General features: G+C 35.0%; 1 protein-coding gene across 6 annotated transcripts in view; it reads right to left on the minus strand.

Moving 5' to 3' along the window:
- The window catches only part of Tti1 (Telo2 interacting protein 1), a 729,405-nt gene that overhangs the window by 281,437 nt on the left and 424,857 nt on the right, over positions 1-23,111 (minus strand). The window lies entirely within an intron of this gene.

Genomic DNA, 23,111 nt, shown 5'->3' on the forward strand with positions numbered 1-23,111 from the left:
TAATTAAATACCTGTATTTGTTTAGAACATTAACATAAGGATAGATTATTATCACAGATTTTTGTAGATAAAATATATACTGGAATTTTACAATTATATTTAATGCTCAACCAGTGCAATAGTTAATTTAGTTTATCAAAAATCCTAGTTATCTGAGTGTGCTTAAAATGTGTAAATAATATATCTCTGAGTGAGAGGATCAGAAAATTCTGAAGTTAAAAGCTAGCTAATCAGGAAAAGACCATCACATAATCTGTAAGGAAGCAGAAACGAATGGGACTTTGGACTCAGTATTTAATTTTTACTTTCTCATTCACAAATGCCAACATAACTGATATTACTTAGACAAATTATTAAAGAACACATAAGTCCACAGTAATGACTTTTAATTAATAAATAAGGTACAGATATTTCATACTAAAACTAATAGTACATCTTTAGTGTTACAAACAGATAGGAATGGAATACAAGTAATGAACATTCGGTGGATCACTTATTAAAATACATTGTTGTCGCGAGCTAAGAAATCTAAGAAATTAATAAATAATTAATATTTAAGATAATTGGTTTTTTAATGATTACATAAATTAAAAGTCTCCCAGATTTTCGAGAGAGAGAGACAATCATTTTGATTTTAATTCGGTTGGTGTCAAATAGCTTCACAACTTTCTTTAAAGAGGCATTCATATTTGAACCTGCATCTATGAAGGAGAATATCTTTGTCCCACTGGATATTATGGGTAGTGTTAATACTGTGTTGTGCTAGACCAGACTTATGAGGTTTGTTGTAATCAATATAATATTGATGTTCTTTAATTCTTTTTTCCACAGAATGGCCAGTTTGTCCAAAATAATAAACATCGCATTCACAGTATTTGGTAAATGCCAGCCAAAGATAGAGATGACAGTTTATCTTTTGTAGAAGGCAATAAGGAAGAAATTTTGTTGATAAGAATATCAGTGGGAATCAACTGGTACTTTTTTAAAATTCTACTTATAGGTTCTGAGATTCCTGGAATGTAGGAGATTGGAACATAAGATTCAATTATAGTGGTAATTATTAGATTCCATTAACTTTTTAATGATGGAAAGTTTTTGTAAGATTTCTGGAGAAGAGCAAACTTTATATGCTCTATTAATTAGAGATTTAAGAATGCCAAATTTTTGAGATGTGTGGTGAGCAGACTTTTTATGAATATATCTGCCAGTAAATGTGGGCTTTCGAAAGACACTTGTAGATAAGGTACCAGAAGAAGTTTGAGTAAGCAGGATGTCCAAAAAAATGGTAAAGTACCAGAATTTTCCTTTTCCATGGTGAATTGGATACGAGGGTGAAGGCTATTTATCTGTTGTAGAAAGGTGGAAAGCTCATCTTCAGTATGTGACCAAATGGCAAAAACATCATCGACATAATGATACCAAAGAGATGGTTGAGGGTGAATGGATGAAAACGTAGTCTCTTCGAATTGTTTCAAAAAAATAGTTAGCCAAAGGTGGAGACAAAAGTGCTACCTATGGCAGTACCCTCAACTTGTTTTTCCAACTAAAATAACCTGAATGGATAACAAATTCGAAAATCTTTGCGATATTTCATTGTATTAACGTAAGGCAATAAATTCTATAAATACTACTTTATAACTCGAAAAACAACTTTGTATCCTACTTATATAGATCGTTATAGGATATTTATATTATGCTTACTTTGTAATGCTCCGCACCTGTCACAGGCCCGACACGAGGGGGAGTACAGGCTCTCGCGGTCACTACTTGAGATCTTTTTTATTTCATTGTATTAACGTAAGGCAATAAATTCTATAATTACTACTTTAACCTTTTTCACAAAAATGTCCTCTTCATCATCATCAAATACGGAAGAAGAAAAATACAGAGGTTAAATCAAGAGAAAAAAAGGAAGATAAAACATCAGAATTAGAACAAAAGACTGTTGCTGCCGAAGCTACGTTTGCCTATCACACAGTGAAACATGCACATAGCTTCGATCATCGGATTGCATGAGTTCATTATTCAAAACATTATTTAGTGATTCAAAAATCGTTTCTCAATTGACATGCACACAAACAAAAATATCTAAAATAATAACAAATGTTTCAGCAAAAGACTGTGTATCTATAGCTGTCGAGAATTTAGGAGAAAATCAGCCATTTTCAATTGCAACAGCTTTGCTTAATTGTTTTAATTATTCAATTTCTTAACTTCGACTTTTGAAGTAAGTAAAGGAAACATTAAAATGTTTTCTTTACTTACTTCAAAAGTTGAAGGAGCTGAATTTATATCATGAGAACATTTAGTTTTTGCAGTGATAATGCTAATATAAATTTTGGTATTAATCAGAGTGTATTTACAGAATTAAAGAAATTTAATAAGGATTTAATAGATATGGGGTGTCTTTGCCGTGTCTTACACAATGCAACAAGAAAAGTTACAAGCTGTTTAAAAGTTGATATAGAATGTGTAACATTAAAAACACATAATGAATTTAGTTTCAAACATAGTAAAAGGTTAGAAAATTTAAAAGAACATTATGAATTTTGTGACCTAGAATATTCACATCTAATGTGTCATGTTCCTACAAGATGGTTGTCACTTCTTCCAGCAGTAGATGCGCTAACCAAAAATTTTGAGCCAGTGAAAAACTATTTTCTATATTTGGAAAGATATCCACCTATTTTACAAGATTTTTTTTTTTGAATTAGCACTGAAGCCATCTGTTCATCTCTTTCCCTCTCCCCACATTTTCTTAGAATTTTTGTATCTCTGGTCTCTAGTCTTTGAACAATTGTTTCTATTTCTAACCTAGCTCTCAGAGTGATAAGTTAAGACTGGTTTGAATGCCATCTTGTATATAGCTGTAGGTTTAGTATTTAGACTAATTTCTCTGTTATTCCATACAAATTTATTTAGTTGATTTCCCAACTTTACTTATTCTGTTGTTCATTTCTGCACTTAATTTGCCATTGTCACTAATAACTATGATTAAATAGCTGAAATGTTTTATTTATTCTATAGTTTCTCTTTTTTAGGAGAAGCAGTTGATATTTTCAATGTTTCTAGAAATTTTCAGAGCTGTTGTCTCTTCATTGCTGAACTCATGTCACATGAACATGTGTTACAGCAGTTATGTAATTTAATAACTTAATTAATTTAATTCAATTTAGTTGAGGAATTCTGTAAACATTCTTCCAGCTGATTTTACATCAAACTACCCTTCTGTATTATCCCAAATTCAAACGTTGACTGACAACTTAAATACAGACCACTCATTGCCTATTATAACGTCCCTTTTGCAACCAATTGTTTATAAAAATTTTCACTTCGCACACTGCCATATTATTATTATTGCTATATAGGTATTGGTTTGGAGCTAGAAGACTCATCATGGGAGATCATTATTCACACGATACCAATCTTCTAAACTCATTCATTGATGAAGTACTCACAACCACCTCTGGAAACTCATTCCACTTATTCAGCTCTCTCCAAGCAAAAAACTAGTTGTAACTCCCTTGCTAATCACTCTTAGATGATTTCTACTGGGAACCCCCCCCCCCCCCATTCTCTTCCTTTCTGACATGTACTGAAAATACAACTTATATGCTTCTATCAATGCCTCCTATCAGCAGTTTTTGACAGGCAAAAAGAGGAGAATAGATATGATAGCTCTTCAATCTATTCTTAGTAGTAGAAAGGCTTAGTAGTAGTAGTAGAAAGTGTTGGCAGTACACGTTAGTTTATTTAATGGTATTCATTCACAACACAGAATAATAAGAAAATAATTAATATTTATTAACAACTTATTTTCTGGTATTTCGCTGCTATTACATCCAGCAGTTTCAGAACACAAGAACAGTTTGTCATAGTACACCAAACAACAATTTGGAATAACAGTGGGACTAGTTTAAAAAAAAATTGAAATGGACAATACAAGGAACTAAAGTCCTAATTGGCACCATCTATTATCGGATAAAGAGAGAGAGAGAAAACAAGTATTAAATTGATCTTAAAATGGTTGCTGCTCAGATTTTTTGTAAATTGATACAGCCATACTTGTTGAAGTTTGGAGTATATTTTAAAGCTACTGCTGATTCCAAAAACAATCTCTCTGACTTATGACTTATGAGTAGTACTTTTCTTTTCTTCCATTGGATCATGTGTGAAGGGAGTATCCAAGGCATAGTCTGCTAGTCCCACTCTTATACCACACTGTTGTTGTTGTTTCGTGTACTGTGACAAACTGTTCTTGTGATTTGAAGATGCTGGATATAATACCAACTAAATATCAGCAAATAAGTTAATAAATATCATTTTCTTATTAGTCTGTGTTGTGAATCAATACCATTAAATAAACCAACATATTCTCATAAGGTGTATTCCATAGACCCACCACAATCTTGTCACTTGCTGATGGATTCTCTCCACTACTTCATCTCAATGGAATCCAGGTGACAGTGTGCAATAGTCTAGATGTGGCATTGTCAAAGCTTTATGAAGTTGAATAAAAACTTCTCTATTCCAGCTTATTAGTGTGTTCTTTAACAACGATGTAATCTGATGTACTTTTTTGGTCACCTTTGTAATATGTGATCTAAATTCAACTCCATGTTATCATAATTTTCCCGAAGTTCAGGTCAATAAATATAGTAGAAAAGCATGTGATCTCTTCTTCCCAAAGCACATCACCTTATAATTACTGCCAGTATGGGCAAAGGTAAAAACTTTTACCTTTGCCCATACTGCCAGTCTATTTATGTCATCCTGAAGGATCCTTCAGATGACTTAACTAGACCATCACCTTCATTTACTATCACTCTTTCAGCAAACAACTAAATATTTCCAGTCATATGATTTTGACTGGAAATATCATGGATGTACAAATTAAATAACAGAGAAACAAGTACTGAGCCTTGATACACCACTAGTCACCAGCCTTCTCCTGTACTCTGATATCTTTCTTTCAACCACCCTATAATCCAAATCACGCAACTGAGTTCTATGCAGAATTCTGTCCAGTAGTAACAGTGAGTAGCCATTTCCCTTATCTGAGTTCAATGTCAAGTTATTATAAAAAGTGAGCCAATTACTAATGCAAGACATACTTTTCACAAACTCATGTTGCCCCTTATAAAATTCACTGGTGTCTAAAAGCTAAGGATCAACTACATTTTTACCCATATATGAAAATATTTTTATAACTACAGCCAAATTTATTGACATCATATTAAAAAAATTATATTATACAAAAAATGTGTTATAAATTTTGTACAAATTTAGAGGAAACTATGAGGAGAGACATTTCAGTATGGAATATGTACACCCCAAACTGTGATGCAGCTCAAACAATGTTGCATCATGCTTGGCAATAAGTAATTCGGAAGTTCTTGAGACAAACTGGCCCATTCCTCCTTCAGAGCAAGGATAGGGCCTTGTTTGTCTTTCTGGAGGGAAATTTCGAGCAACAATGAATCCTACTGCATCCCAAACATGTTCTACAGGGTTGAGATCTGGGAGGTGCTGGCTACTCAATTCGATAAATATCCTTTGTCTCTACAAGTATCTTCACTGCTCGCATATGATGTGATGTGGCAATATCATCCATAAAAATTAATTTGCCTATAGCACCACAGAACAATTAAACATGACTTTGAAGAACTTTATTGCAATATCGTTTACCAGCGAGGGTCCCATTTTGTTGCAATTGTAGCTATGCATCCATTAAGCATAATGCCTCCCCACACCTTAACCCCAGCGATACCATATCTACACCTTTCAAGAACATTTTCGCAATCAAATCTTTAAAGGTACCTGTGGCATAACTATAAACAAAAAATAATGGCAGTGATTAACTTTAATGAAAGTATAGTTACTTCTTAATTGAAAATAACAGTATATCATCATTATCAATGTGTAGAAACAAGCAAATCAAAGAAGAGGAATACAAGATACATACACAAATCAATTTACCAATTAAAAACGGTTGCCATGAGCGAGATATTAATATATAATATTAAAACTATTTTTATGTTTATACAGGGTGTTCGGGATAAATTTGACATATTTATAATTAATTATATTTTTCCGTAAGTTACATGTATTAACACACACTTCTCTTCATTTAAAAGTTTGGACCCTTCTTCATTCATATACAAGATGTCAGAAAGGATGGATAGCTGGAACCCACCTGAATCATGGAAGAGAATAACTTGTATCATGATGATTCGTGCCCGCCATCAAAATAAGGATATTACGACTGCTGCCCAATGCTCCCTGAATACAGTAAAAACAATCAGGCATGAACTAGAGACTTGCAATGGTGACTACGAGGATGTAGCAAGAAGAAAGATCCCTAGCAGACGATCTGATTGCGTTCGTACAGCAGAATTCCTCGCAAATCTGCAGGAACAGGTGTTGAAGAACCCTGGCATTGGAATTCGGGCTTTGTTCGTGGAGTTGCTAACTGTAGTCAAGCCCTGGATAACAAGGGTAGCCAATGGTAGGCCGTATGTATGGCAGCAGGCCTACTTCGGCCCCTTGCCACACCTCTGGGAAAAGTCAAAAATGGTTGTCTGAAAATTTCTACGACATCACCAGTCCAAATGTTTGGCCTCCAAACTCCCCAGACCTTAACCCCATGGATTATTTTGTATGGGGCGCAGTTGAAAAAGACACCAATCGCACTTCCAGTAATACAAAAGCCCAGTTAATGGATAAAATTAAAACAGTTTTTGCGGCCCTTCCCAGGGAGACTGTAGCATCAGCTTGTTCGAGGTTCCGAAGCAGAATTGAAGCTGTGATCGATGCTAATGGTGGTTATTTTGAGTAAATCTTGTTGATAGTATTGTAATTAACTCTGCCTGTAATGTTTTTTTGTCAATTCATTAAATTTAATAGATACAAAGAAGATTTTCTTTTTCCTTACGAAACTGTCAAATTTATCCCGAACACCCTGTATATAATGAGAATCTACCAAACGTTTTTTTTTTTTTTTTTTGGGGGGGGGGGGGGAATCATTCTAATTCAGGTTAGGACAATGTAAAAGGACTTCACTTTCTTTGAAAAGGTTTTCATATTCAGAAGTGTTTCTATGCAGAAGATGATTAGTTTTATCCTATTGGATAATGTGTTTAGTGTCAATATTACGCTGTGTCAAACCTGATTTTTGAGATTTCACTGTTGTTTATATATATATATAGGGCTCAAGAAATAATCTCAGCTACTCAGCAGTGGTGAGTAGAAGGCTGGACAAAATGTAATCTTTTTTATTTAATAAAAATAACTTTCTAAAGCACGCACGCACATGCATGCATGCATGCACGCACTCACGCACGCGCACACACACACACATTTAACTTTAAGAAAACAGAGAAGAATATAAAAGGCCATTCTAGTAACAATAGTAATCTGTTACTAGAATGGACAATATTATTTACTGACTTTTACAATTAAACAATATTATTTATTGACTTCTTGAAATGGTTCTCATACATTGAAAATGTTCTCCAAATAATGATAAAGCACCAATAATCACTTTAAGGAACATCTACTGACTTATTTGGAAATATAATTAAAAAGTGTGTGTGTGTGGTCATGTACAATTACATTTTTTTTTCATGACGAGTAGGGATTTAGATAATTGTTGAGTCCTGCATATATGGGACTCAGTTACATACTCCTGAATGATTTCTCTCTTTGCTAATCTTTCCTCTCCCATTCTGTTTAAGTGACAATACCACCAGAGATTAGATCTATAAAGCCATTCCTGTATGCTGACAATGTCAAGTTCTTTATCCTCATCTTTAGTATGATATTGCCATTAATGCCATCTCCAAAAATACCATGCCTACTTGGTATAATATAAAGATCTCTTAATAAAAAAAGTAAATCTTAAATTCTAAGAAACAGAACAAACACTTGCGGTACAGTTGTATTATGGATGGTAAACCTAACATTGAATATTTATAATCTATCCCTTACATTGAAAGAAAAAAACCTTAATCAAAAGAAACACTTATAGTATAATAGCATACCTTACATGCTTCCACGCGCATGCACACACAGAGAAAGCGAGATAAAATATTTGAAGTAAAGGGAGATAACTTTTCTCCCTACCCACCAGCACACAAGTGATTAGCTGTTGCTGAATATAAGGCAGTAAATTTAAAAATGCTATTTTTAAAATTTTTAATCACTTCAAAATAATGTCGGGGTGCTTAAGGGTCAAAGCTGTATAACTGACAGGAGACCTCCACATAGCCTTTAAAGGAATGCGAAGAACCGACCAAGGCTTCTGACCTAATGTCCAATCCTCACCATCTCGCAGTGCACCCTGTTGGATATCTACCTGGATACTGAACGAATGAGGATGGGCAGGCAATTTGGGATCAAGCCGAACAAATTCTATTCTTACTGGCTTAAACCAATATACAAAATAATGGTATAACATGAAAAAATTTCATGCCTGCTGGGGTCGCCCAGTTAAACAAGGCCCCGTTGTTTTCGCCAGGGAACCAGGTCGAACAGCGAAAAGTCAGCTACTGGAACAAATCTGAAAACACACCCCAACTCAACATCACCAGAGTTACAGATCGGTACTATCAACATAAGAAGCCTGAATGGCAAAGAAATGGAGCTAGCTGAGGAATAAGATAAGTACCAGATCGACATAATAGAGGTGAACTGAAGACAAAAAAAAGACAAAAACATGTGAGATCTTTCTGAGCAATAAATACAAAATGTTATATTCAGGAAATGACAATCAAGGAAGAGGAGTAGCCATAGTATTCAACACAAAATATGACGCTAATCTTCTTGAATGGCAGGCAGTCTCAAGAAGAGTGATATGGCAAATATCACAATGGGTAATTGGACAATGAGACTTATTTGTGCCTATAGTCCCACAGAAGGTTTTACTAAGGTAGAAGTGGAGGAATTTTTTGATGCTTTAGAAAAAGCAACTGACACAATGAAAAAGGAAAAGTTGGTCCTTGTTGGGGATCTAAATAGCAGAGTAGGAAATGATTGTCATAAAAATACAAAAATATTTCGGGAAAATTTAGAAAAAATCGCAAAGCTAATAATAATGGCAAATACCTGTTGGATTTCTACTCAGGACATGGACTGGTTATTACTACCGCCATGTTCCAACATAAAAATGTGCACAAATTCACATGGAGACAAGAGGCAAGTAATAAGAAAAATCTCATTGACCATGTTATTGTTGATAGTGACGTTTTCTCCCTGGTGCAGGACACCAGAGTGTACAGAGGATATGAAGCAATCACTATTTGGTCTTGAGCAGGATAAAACTGAATTTCATATTGAAAAGAATAACATGTAAGAAAGTTTTAAAGCGCATAAAAGTTGAGTAGCTCTCAGATGTGAACAGTAGACTAAAATATGCAAAGCTTATTGAAGAAAAAATGAAAGAGTTTGAGAACAGGAACCAAACTTTAGAGATGCAGTGGGAAGCCTTGAAGAAAACCCTGATTGATTCAGCCAGAGAGGCACGTGGTGAGGTAGTCTCTGCAAGGATAAAAAAATTAGAACTCCATGGTGGTCACAGGAAGTTAAAGAGGCAGTGAAGGAAAAGAAGAAAGCATATCAAAAGTTCCTGGCAAATAAGTCAGCTTTTGCTCTTAGAGAATACAGAGACAAATGTAAGAAAGCAAAACACTGTGTAAAACTAGCTAAACAAAAGTCATGGGTGGACTTTCGCAAGAACATAGAAAATAATCAAGAAGGTAGTAAGATATTCTGGAGGTTGTCGAAGAATCTTAGAATTGGAGGAAACAGTGCTGAAAAAGGAGTTAGAGATGATAAAGGTGACATGAAAACAGGAGAAAAAGATATCCTTGAAGTATGGAGTAATTACTTCGAAAAATTGCCAAATGAAACAAGCAGTGATCGCACAGTGGTAAAAAACACTCAACAGGCATACAGTCAGGAATACATATCCATACTTGAAGTAGAAAAAGCCATCAAAGGCTTGAAATGTGGAAAGGGAGCAGGAGTTGATGATAATCGACCAGAAATGCTGAAGTATGGTGGTATAAAAGACTTACAGTGGCTGTACTGCATAGTTCAGAAGCCTGGACAGAGGGACGAATTCCCGATGATTGGAGTAGAACTCTAATAGAACCCACATATAAAAAGAGAAATAAAACTGAAAGTGAGAATTACAGAGGTATTTCCCTACTGAATGTTCCTGGCAAGATCTATGCAAGTGTACTTGAGAAATGGTTGAGAAGAATTGTGGAAGTAAAGCTTGGCGAAGAACAAGCTGGATTCAGGCCAAATAGAGGCTGTCAGGATCAGATCTTCACTTTACGACAAATAGTTGAGAAAGCATAGTAATATAACAAAGATCTGTATTTAAGTTTTGTTGATCTGGAAAAGGCATATGCCAAGACAGAAGCTATTCAATATGCTACAGTTATATAGTGTCAATGGAGCATTATATCAATCAATACTTAATCTGTATTTGAGTTGTAAGTCGGCAGTTAGAATTGAAGGAAGCACAGGAAGATGGTTTAATGTTAAATCTGGTGTCAGACAAGGATGTACATTATCCCCTCTGTTATTCATTATCTATATGGATCACATTATGAAGGAAAGTGGTATTAAACATGATATCAGAATTGGGGAAGTTAATGTCAGCTCTTTGCTTTATGCGGATGATGTTATACGTCTAAATAAATCCGCTACAAGTCTGCAAGATTCTCTGACTAAATTGAATAGCTGTTGGAATAAATATGGTATGAAGGTCAGCATTAAAAAGACAAAAACAATGAAAATAGGTAGAATTGTTGAAAATGTCAACTGTGTTGTGAACGGGGAAACTGTGAAACAAGTAAAACATTTCAGCTACTTAGGCACGATTTTTACTGAAGATGGTAAATTAAATATGGAAATAGACAACAGAATCAGCAAAGCTGGTATGGTAGGAAGTCAACTGAATAAATTCATATGGAATAAGAGAGAAATCAGTTGGAACACTAAATTAGCTGTATACAAGACAGTGTTCAAACCAGCTTTAACTTATGGATCTGAGAGCTGGGTCAGAAGTAAAACACCTGACCAAAGATTAGGGACTGCAGATATGAGAGTCCTGAGTAAGATTAGAACCCCATGTGGTGACCAGGGTTAAAGAATAGTCCCAATGTAGCCCTTGCATTTTGTAAAAGGCGACTAAAATGGGTACTCAGTACCTGGTGGTATAGCCGGGTTCCTTCTTGTAAGGTTGTTCGCAGGGCTAACAACCCTCTCCTGTAAAAACTCATTTGTTAAGAAAGTTAAAAGGAAAATTAGCCAGACAGACTTTGCAGGACAACAGAAAAAGGATTATGAATATTCGTTTGGAAGCTGGAATGTCTTGAGCCTGAACATGCCAGGAACATTGAAGAGAGTGTGTGAGGAACTACAGAGATATAGAATGCAGATAACAGCATTGCAGGAGGTGAGATGGAAAGGAAGTGGCATATTTGATACCAGAACACATACTATTTTTTAGAGTGGAGGAGATCAAAAAGCCTTTGGTACCACATTTTTGGTTAATAAAAAATAGAAACACTTGGTTCTTGATTTTAGATCAGTAAATGAACGACTTTGTGTACTGAGAATAAAGTTTAAGATATTCAATATTTCACTTATATATGCACATGCACCGAGGACTCCTGTGAAGAAGACAAGATAAATTTCTATGAATTATTGGAGAATAAACATGATCAGGTACCGAAACATGATGTTAAAATGGTTCTAGGAGACATGAATGCCAAAATAGGAAAGGAAGAGACCTTCGGACCAACAATTGGAGGAGATAGTGCACAGGAAGAAAGTAATGAAAATGGCATGAGACTAATTGATTTTGCCAGTAGCAAAAATATGATCATATGTACAACCTGTTTTCCACATAAAAAAGTACATAAAGTTACCTGGAGATCGGCAGATGGAATAACGGAAAATCAGATCGATCATGTGCTGATCGATAGATGACATGCGACAGATATCATTGATGTAAGAAGTTTTAGAGGTGCGGATTGTGATATGGATCATTACTTGTTAAAAATTAAATATAAACAAAGGATAAAGATTAATAAAGTAGGTAGATGAAAGAGAACACCAAGATATGATGTCCAAAAATTAAAAGATGGAAAAATCAGACCAAAATATATTGAAAGATTGAGAGAAGAAATAAATAAAGAAAATGAGGATGAATAAATAAATAATACGACAATAGATAAAAAATGGGAAGGGATCAAGAATAAAATTACTAAAGTGGCTGAAGAAGTCTTGGGATTCAGAAATAACGATAAAAGAAATGAATGGTATGATTTGGAATGTAGAAAATGTGTTGAAGATAGAAATACAGCTCGTCTAAAGATGCTTGGACGAAAAACTCGAACAAATGAAAATGAATATAGAGAAAAACGAAAATAAGCCAAAAAGATGTGTAGAAGAAAGAAACGTGAATGGGAAAAGGCAAGGCTAAATGAAATCGAGATTTTGAAGAATACAGGCCAAATTAAGAAAATGTATAATAAGATAAAGGAAATTAAAGGTGGATTTCAACCCAGAACAACTTTGTGCAGAGACCATGAGGGAAACTTGCTCAGTGGAAAGGAGGACATTTTTGAAAAGGTGGGCAGAATATTTTGAAGATCTCCTTCAGGACAAAACAAGCTTGGAAAATAACGTTCCAGAAGAAGACGAGTTTAACGAACCCCTGGCAAGTATGGGAAAAGCTGAGACAGAGGAAGCACCAGAATTAAACGAGGTGGAATTAGCCCTAAAGAGAATGAAAAATAATAAAGCACCTGGTAAAGATGGAATACCACTCGAGCTATTAAAATACGGTGGGCAAATCACTATTAATCAAAATACATAAGTGTTTGTCAGAGGTATGGGAAAGTGAATCTATGCCTACTGAATGGGACACTGCTATTTTCGTTCCTATACATAAGAAAAATGACAAGTCTCTATGTCAAAATTATAAAGGAATATCACCGTTAGCAGTAATTTACAAAATATTTGCAAGAGTACTGGCAACTAGATTGGAACCCTTTATAGAAAAAACACTGGGTGACTACCAATGTTGGTTTAGGTATGATAGATCAACAACAGACCAGATCTTTACAGTACGAACAATAATGGAGAAATGTTACGAGTTCAATATCAATTTGCACCATTTGCTTGTGGACTTTAAACAAGCCTATGATAACATCAATAGAGATAAGCTATTTAAAGTCATGAAGGAATTCCAAATTCCACCTAAACTGATAAGATTAGTTAAAATGACACTCAGAAATACCATGGGTAGAGTGCAAATACAGGGCGAACTCGCACCTGAGTTCAGGATTACCAAAGGATTACGACAAGGAGATCAACTATCAACAATGCTTTTCAACCTATGCCTTGAAAGGGTAATACGAAATGTAATTATAAACAGAGGTGGAACTATTATGAATAGAAGTCTACAGCTTTTGGCTTTTGCAGATGATGTGGACTGTATCGCAAGGACTGAGAGAAGCCTTAGAGAAGGTTATAGACAAATGAGAGAGGAGGTAAGGAAAATGGGACTACAAACAAATGAAACTAAAACAAAATACTTAATTGTTGCCAGAGATAAACAAAAATTGGGAAACAGCCAAAGTTTCACAGTAGATGAAGAAATCTTTGAACGAGTCCAGCAGTTCAAATATTTGGGTTCAGTAATAACAGAAAGTAATGATATGTCAGTTGAAATTACCTATAGAATAGCTGCTGCAAATAGAACTTATTATAGTATTCAGCCATTATTAAAATCTAATTTGATTTCGATAAAAAGTAAAATCCAGCTATATAAAGTAATCCTCAAACCTGTGCTTTTGTACGGCTGCGAAATATGGACAATGATTCAGAGAGATCAAAACCGATTACAAATTTGGGAACGAAAGGTATTAAGAAAGATCTTTGGCCCAATTAATGAGAATGGAATTTGGAGAGTGAGGAATAACAAAGAAATAATGGAGAAATTCAATGAAGCGGATATTATTACTGAAATAAAGGTGAGAAGACTGAGATGGCTAGGACATGTTCAGTGAATGGAGGATGATAGAGCCGTAAAAAAGGTCTTCATGTCTGGACCAGGTGGATCTAGGCCCAGAGGACGACCAAAAAGGAGATGGCTTGACGATGTGGAGGATGATTTAAAGAAAATGAGAGTAAAGAACTGGAGGAGCAAGGCACAGAATCGTGAAGAATGGAAGGCTATTCTGAGACAGGCCCAGGTCCTAAATGGATTGTAATGCCAAGGAGTAGTAGTAGTAGTAGTAGAGAAAGATTAGAGGCGTGAACAGATGGCATCAATGATAATATCATATTAAAGACGAGGATATTAGGAAAGAACTTGATATTTTCAGCATCTAGGAATGCGTTAGCAGAGCTAATCTCTGGTGGTATGGTCACTTAAACAGAATGGGCGAGGAAAAATTAGCAAAACAAGTGTTCTCTGCCAGGATGGCAGGAAAACGACCCAGAGGAAGACCAAGATATAGGTGGATTTATACGGTACAATGTACCTTAGATGACAAAAATATAAGATCTGATAATGATAATAATGGAGTCTTGACAAGTAACAGACTGATTTGGAGGAAAATTGTAGATAGGAAGTTAGTAATGATGTAAATTTTTCATGTAGTACTATCATATCCTGAACACCCCTTGAGGGTAAATGTCAGGAATTTGATGATGATGATGATGATGACAAAATAATGTCCAACTCTAACCATCTTTATTGAGAGGCTCTGTAGTGATGATCATTGGAACATCAGAAGTTTGTATTCTGTTAGATCCTAAATGAAGGAATCTTGGAAAGAAATCATTCATTTGGAATCTAACATATAAAACTTGCTGGCAAAGAAAAATACCTGCACATCAGTTGTAATTAAAAGTGAAACTTCTTCACTTTATGTAAAATTTGTATTCTTTATTTCAATTGCCGTATGTTTAAGCTGATGTGATTATTTTAAGATTTCATTTTTAAGCACGTCTAAAAAGAGAGATAATCTGATTTAAATTTAAGCTATGTAAAATTTACTGTGAGTCATCTAAAAAGTTGCTAAGTAATAATTCCTGGAAGGCATAAAGCTACACGTGTACAGCGTAACGCTAGCGGCTATAGCTTACTCGGAAAATTACGTTGCCATGTATTCTGTAAATCCAAGTATAACAGCGTCAAAAAAGTGAAGGATGAACCAAAAGGGGTGAAAAGATAAGGGCCGTGTGAAAAGGGGACTGAAAAAAGAGAGCGCTCTATAGAAGAATATAAGGGGTTGAGCCCATATCGGAACACTCTCTCTCGTCGTAACATTTCCTGTTTTGGTGGTTCGGAAGTTAGCGGGCAGTTTTGCGTAAGGGGGGGGGGGTGAAGTCTGTGATAAGATGTCGGCGTTCTTAAAATGAAGGAGGATTCTATGCAAAGCTGAAGGTAAAATTTCCAGTCCTAGCAGAATCAAGCCGTCGCTGAAAAGTCCCATCTAAATGTTCCTAAAATGCAGAGATTGAGTCCGTTTCCGGCAGAAATAATCAAGATAGCATATTCCCAACGTTGCTGTATGGACAGCCAATAGATGAGAAGTATCCAGACGTACATGTGGTGCAGATCAACGCGGAAAAAGCTCGGTAAGGTGCAATTTCTCTAATTTTGTGTGAAAATTCATTAGAAGAGAGAAGATTGTTTACGAATGTGAAATTAAGAACTGTATTCTAAAGAACTCTGTGGACAGTCTCTATTTTGAAAGTTAACCTCCTTTGAGAGTAACAAGAATTGTTTGGAAGAGATCTTTTGTAATTTTGTATGTGATAGGATTAACTTTGTTGGAAATAGTAGAAATTTTGAGAAAATAATCTTATATTTCAGTGTAAGCTCTAGTACAAGTATGTCTATCCCAACTAGTTCCAAGATGAACGATTCTGAAATTTTCAGAACAATAAACCCATAGCAAGTATTCCCCCAGTTCTCTGGAGAGGAATCAGATAATGTGTTAACGTTTTTTGGTTATACTGAGGAACTGGGAAAAATCGGTAGATGGAGTGATTTCCAACTCCTTATTCTGCTACACAGCAAACTAGCACAAGAGATTAAAAGATAACGAGTGAATATAACAGAGAAGGACAGGGCGATCTGCATAGTACAAGTTAGAAAGAACAGGAGAGGCAGTTAGAAAGGGTAGGAGAGGCAGTTACAAAGGATGCAAAGCCCGCCTTCTTATCTAAGCATAAGTCAGAAAAAAGAAAAAAACCAGGTGAAAAAGAAAGGTAACTCCCAGAGGATTGTGGGATGTCTAAAAAGAAATTTTCTTGAAAATTTTTTTTTTCTAGAAAGAGGGGACCTTTGTTACATCCTGAATGAAGCACTTTATTAAAGAAACAATTCATTCAGGATTTAACAAGTCAGAAAAATCAGCTGAGAGAAAAAACTTGTACTCGAGCAGAAGAAATAAAGTACTAAATGTAAATAGAAGTAGATTTACCTCCTTTTAGTAGAATTGTAATACCATGTAAAGAACTTCGTGTATAAATTAGTATTATATGAAATGCATCATGTATACAATGAATGGGTAAATTAGATGTAAACATTAGTCCAAAGGTCACAGGCAGGCCTGAGGCATTGGCAATCTCAGAAAGCGACGCGCATTCGTTTCCCGGAAGACGCTGCTATGATCTCGCGATGTGCCAAAGTTGCCGCGGACGAAGAAAGTAGCGGGCGGGAAAAGATCGCAGAAAGGAAAGTAAGAGGGCGCTATCGCAGCTAGTAACAGGGTGCTAAAAAGGGGAGAAGTGAAGGAAGAATAAAAAGGGTTTGTCTTTCTCAAGGCTTTTTTTGCCTATTTTGCTGGATGATGATTTGACTTCTCTTGTGGACCAGTGGTTCCTGATGGTGCTTCTTGGCGGTAGTTCGATATCGGAGGGCGCGCCTTTCCCTTTGATGTCTGAATTTTTGCCGGCACTAAAGCATGAGATGTCGGCACATGCTGCCTTCGCTGAAGTTCCAACGGAATACTATTGCGGACGTATATTATGAAACGGCAGCTACAAACGAGGATGGCCCGAAACAGATCGAGAATAGACGAGGAAAAAAACGTCAGGTGTAGAGCATAGTTTAATCTGATGACCATAGTGACCCACCACATGGACAAAGAGCCGTGGAGCAAAGGATGTGGCAGAGGCATGGCAAGCAAGCTACATTATTATGCCAATAACTTCCATGAACCGGAGGAATTCTACAAACAGAGAAAATGCTAATGCATGTGGGACAACCGATGTGCCTACTCGAAGACCACATATAGTAGGGAAGAAATCAGCAATGTAGTCAGCAAAAGACGTGAAGTACATAGCCACCCTCAACATAAGATCATTATACTGACCTGGAAAATCAGTTAGTCCAGGAAAATTTAAAAAGACTGAAATGGAATATTTTAGGTCTATCAGAGACACATTGGTGTAGAAAAGGATTTATGGATTTACCAGAAGGTAGACTATACTTCTCAGGAAGAAAAGATAAAATACACAGAGAAGGAGTCATTATTAGCTGAGAAGAAACTTATATACTCAGTAAATTAAATATATTAAGTAATTAAAATAATTCAAATATATGTACCAGACAGTAACCATCTAGAGCACTAGTTCCCAACCTGTTTTGGATCATGCCCCACTTCAATGCCTCAAAGACTTTGATGCCCCCCTCCCCCTTCTAGCATAATAGTCATCAACCAAGTTCTAAAAAAGTATAGTATAAATAGGTACTTCAAATAAAAAAGGAACATAGGTAAAACTGTATTTAATTTGACTTTCTTCAATGAATATAAATTTTCTATTACACTTTGTATATTATAAAACATAAATCAAACTCAACTCGGGAAAATAAAATCCAAGTTAATGTGATCCTTGAGCTTGATGTCTGCTGCAAAGTGGTTTTATTTGAGATACTAATTTAGTCAATTTCAATCTCAAATCCCCATGGTTTGTGATATCAAGAGGATTTCTCTTTCCTTTTTTTTTTTTTCTTTTCAGAAACAAATCATTTACAGCACTAAAGTGACATTCAACTAAATATGATGACGGGAAGGGCAACAGTAATTTTCTTGCAAAACTAGTTAAATTTGGGTATTTTGTTTCTGTCTCGTCAAAAAGTCATGCCATTGTTCCTTTTATGTTGAATACAGTTCTAATAGACTCATTATTGGACTTAAGAGATTATGTTTGTTTTCAACTATCAGGCAAACTTAATATTTAAATAAAACGGCAAAGCGTTTTATTTAAATTTATTTTATTTAATTAAATTTAGTTTCTTTAAATTCATTTTATTTAAATTGATAGTAACGTGACTTTGACATTGACAATACATAAAAAATTAAACTTGCCTCATTGTTTACAACAAAAACTTCATAAAGTTAAATTGGCATTTCAGATGTGATAGATGCTATGATCTAACCTTAACACATTTATGCAGCCAAGTATTTATGTTGGCTGCTCTACTTGTGTTGCCAGCTTTTTTTCTAGGAAAGTCAGGGTTGTAATATCGATAATTTATCGCCAACAGTGGTGGTTTTTTGATTATATCAGTGATGAGGTGACAAATGCAACATCATTTTCTAATTGCTCACCTAAAATATTCAATTTTCTTCCTTGTGGGACATATGCCCTACATTGGGAAACACTGATCTAGAGGAAGAAATAGAAAATCTATGAGGAGCTACAACAGGAAATAGATAAAAAAACAGAGAAAAAACTCATGATAGTAATGGGAGATCTTAATGCAAAAATAGGGCAGTTCGTAGTAGACAAAAAAGATGTGATGGTGTAATTTGGATACAGAGAGCTTAACGATAGAGGAGAACAATTACTACAATCCTGTAAAGCAAATGACCTAATGATTGCAAACATATTGTTTTATCAACACCCTAATAATAAATATACATGGACATTCCCTGATGGTAATATATTTCTTTATATTAAACTGCATATTAATAGTTCTTTATATTAAACTGCATAGATTATATTATCATAAAAAAAAAAAACAATGGAAAAGATAAGTAAATAATGTTTGAACATTAAGAAGTTTAGATTTTGACACTGATCATGAAATATTAACTGTCAAAGTGAAAATAAATTTAACAAGAAAAATAATATCAGTAAAGAAGAAAGATTCAATCTATCAAAACTAAACGACAGTTCCATCAAAAGTCAATTTTTAGAACATGATACACCTGAGATTAAAACCCACTGTCTCTCAGAACAGTGGAAAATACTGTGAAGAAGGAAAAGAAACAGTGTTATCAATTGCAAAAGATATTCTAGATAACAAATCCAAAATAAACAATCAGTGGATTGTTTATTTTGGGTTTGTTATCTAGAATATAGAAGAGATGCCAAGATACTTGTAAACTAACAAAACAACAAAGAGAAAAGAGAAAAATACAGAGCACTAAAAATAAAGTTGATAACCTGTGCAAAAAAAAGCCAAAGAAAAATGGCTAGAAGAAAATGCTAAAAATGTCAAGAAGTATACCAACATCACAGCCTAAAAGTTTTCCATGACACTACAAGAGAAATTATAAAGGAATTTTCAGCAAAACCAGTAACAACGATAAATAACAAGATGACTGAAACCGAGGATATTGAAGAGATAAGGAAAATCTGGTCGAACCATTTTAAGATTATCTTTCATCAAGGAAATAAAACTACAATGCTAACAACAGAAGAAAATAACGATTACCCAAAAAATTTAAAAGAAGTTAGATACACAATAAAACAAATGAAAAACAAAGCACCAGGTATTCATACTATCCCTATTGAACTGTGGCTATATGGAGACAGCATATCAATAGAATATTTAGCAATCCTATTCAACAAAATACTTGAAACATGAGAGATACCAAATGACTGGAGAACTGGAAGGTTCATCCCAATATACAAGAAAGGATTAGATAGACAAAAGAGATTGCAGAAACTACAAGCCAATCAATTTACTCTCCCTCTATAAAATATTCGTAAGAATTATATAAAATAGATTAAAAAATACCTATGAAGAACTGATAGGTACCGACATACAAGCTTTTGATAACATCAATAGAGAAATTCTTCTTAAAGTTCTACTAGAAAAAGCAATAGATAAATATATAATACAGTTTCTGATAAAATATTCTAAGACAAATGCAATAATTAAAAAAGACACACACAATAGGACCCATAGAGATCCAAAAAGGAGTAATGCAAGGATGTCCACTATCCCCATGCCTATTCAACATATATCTAGAAGTTGTAAAGAATGAAATAGATAATGAGCCTGGAATCAATATCAAAGGTTTACATATAAATAATATCAAATATGCAGATGATCTTGTTCTTATTGCAAGAAGTCCAAATGAACTACAAATATTGATAAACAAACTAAACAAAGCCTGTAAAATATATGACATGGCAATAAATATACAAAAGTCCAAAGTGATGAAAACAGGGAGAAACAAATCTAACATCTCAGTCACCCTAAATGGAGAAAACAAATAGAACATGTAGATAAGTTCATGTATATTGGATCAAAACTAACAGAAACAATAGATGCACTTGAAACAATCAAACACAGAATAGCAATAGGATGGACCACCATGGAAAAATTACAGAAAATCTGGAAAACAAACAAAATATCTAAGCAAGCCAAATCAAATTATATGAATCAATAATTATACCAAATTATACAGTTTTCTATGGAGCAGAAGTATGGACAATTAAGAAAAGAGAGGAGAAAAAACTGTTGGCATTTGAAATGAAATGCTTAAGAAAAATAAACAAAACAAGTTGGATAGAAAAGAAAACAAATAGCACAGTTAGACAAGAATTATCGTATAAGAAGACAATATTAGTTAAAAAACAACTGAGATGGTTTGGCCATGCTGCACGCATGGATGCAGACATACTACCTATCATCTTAATAAATACTTTTAGAACCAAAAAAAAGAAGACCCGGGAGACCAAGAATCACCTAGCTGAAATCAATAAAGAACGTTTCAGGATGTAGAACTTATGAACTTTTTCATACAGCAAGGAATGGAGAAGACTGGAAGACTCAACCTGTCTTAGACAGAGAAGAACAAGAAGATTTTATATTCTTTTAAGAACTATCATTACCAAAACTCTTAGTTTTCTACAGTGACCAGATGTGCATATTTATCAGAAATAGACTACTGCCTCTATACTGCTACATTCTGTTTTTACTGCATGCAAATTTTGTAAAATTTTACTACATATAGACATCAAAAAGTAATGTTTTTCTGTTTACTCTTGACAATACTTAGTTTTGGAAAAGTTTAACATTCAAGAGCCAATGTATGAGCCTCCTTTTGCATTCATTGACAAGGAAGGAAAGTTTGCACATTAAGAATGAAAAAGGAACTTACATATTCAAGGCAGTATGTATAGGGAGTTTTGAACCACTTAGACTGGATAAATTATTTTAGTATAAATTACAAGCGGGGGGGGGGGGGGGGGCTGAAAAGTTGTGCTAAACACCTAGAACAAAAATGAAAGATAAAGAACAAATCATTACAGTTTGCTGAAACATGGGGTCAAAGGGTTTTAAGATATGTTCTTGCTTGTGGTAACAGCAGATGCTTTAATATAATTTTTGTTTATCAGAACTTCTCATTTCCCCTCGTATTATAGCTTAATGTCCAAAAGGAACCGACTATGTATGACACTTCCACGAAATAAAGTGGGGAAAAGGTCCAGTTACTATATAAAAATATAATAGAAGAAAGAGTTCTGAATAGAAACTTTGATTCACAGCCAAATTAAAAATGTACTATCCAACATATAAAAAGATCCTTAATATAGTAAATACTGAATTTATATTGAGGAAACTGGCATGTTCCAAAAAGAAATCATACTTCCCCATTTGTGTCTACAAGAATCAACAAAATGCAGTCATGTCAATTACTTTCCATAAAACAGGAAAACTGCCTACAAGAATTACAAGTACTTAACAACATAATGTGCTTGACTCATTATAACCTTGGCTGATTTTGCTGTAATCCTACACAATATAATCCAACCCAACATTACTGACTTCACAGGCATTCTGTCTGTTACATATTATTATTATTATTCCGAGCATCGAGGAGTCAACAGACTCATCGAGGGAGGCCCTAACATCATGTCAAGAACAACTAATCGACATTCACACAGTATCAATCATACCTTGCCTTAAACTCATTCACGGTCGTAGCACCCACAACAGACTCTGGCAGCTTATTCCACTCATTCACCACTCTCCAAGTAAAAACCTAGCTCTAACACCCTTGTCAACCACATTCTTGCCCAGCTTCCATGCATGACCCCTAGTCCTCCCACCAGTCCTATTTTCAAAAATATCTTCTGGATTAATCTTATAGAAACCCTTCAGTAATTTGAATATCTCAATCATATCACCCCTTTTCTGCCTATCGGCCAATTTCTGCAACCCACAAATCGTCAACCTATTCTCATAAGGTTCATTCCACAGACCTGCTATCATCTTGGTCACTCGTCTCTGGATCCTCTCCACCTCCTCATCAAGAAGAAACCCTGGCACCCATATCTGGGCACAGTAGTCTAGTTGGGGTCTTATCAAGGCTCTCGATATAGAGGAACAATAACTAATTTGTCTCTGCTTGTTAAAGTATTTTTCAGCAATCAAGTGATTTGATGAGCTGTTTTGGCCACTTTTGCAATGTAAACTTCAACTCCCTATCCACCAACACTCCCATCCCTGGCCTCATCAATCTCCTGGAGTACGGTTCCACCAATGTGATATAGTGCCGCTATTCTTTTCACCCCAAAGTGCATACTTTGGGGTGAAAACACCTTACACTTTGCCACATTAAATTGACATCCATTTTTCCTAGCCCAGTCCTCCAAACTATCCAAATCATCCTGTAAAATTTTGACATCCTGTACACTCACAATTGCTCTACCTAACTTTGCATCATCAGCAAACAAGTGAACACTTCCTCTCAGATCCTTTCCTATATCATTGATGAACAAATTGAAAAGTAGTGGTCCAAGAACAGAGCCCTGCGGCACAC

Source organism: Typopeltis vanoorti, chromosome 6, assembly GCF_054136105.1.
Source record: "Typopeltis vanoorti isolate ZY-2024b chromosome 6, IOZ_Tvanoo_1.0, whole genome shotgun sequence".
In the NCBI taxonomy this organism is placed as follows: Eukaryota; Metazoa; Arthropoda; class Arachnida; order Uropygi; family Thelyphonidae; genus Typopeltis; species Typopeltis vanoorti.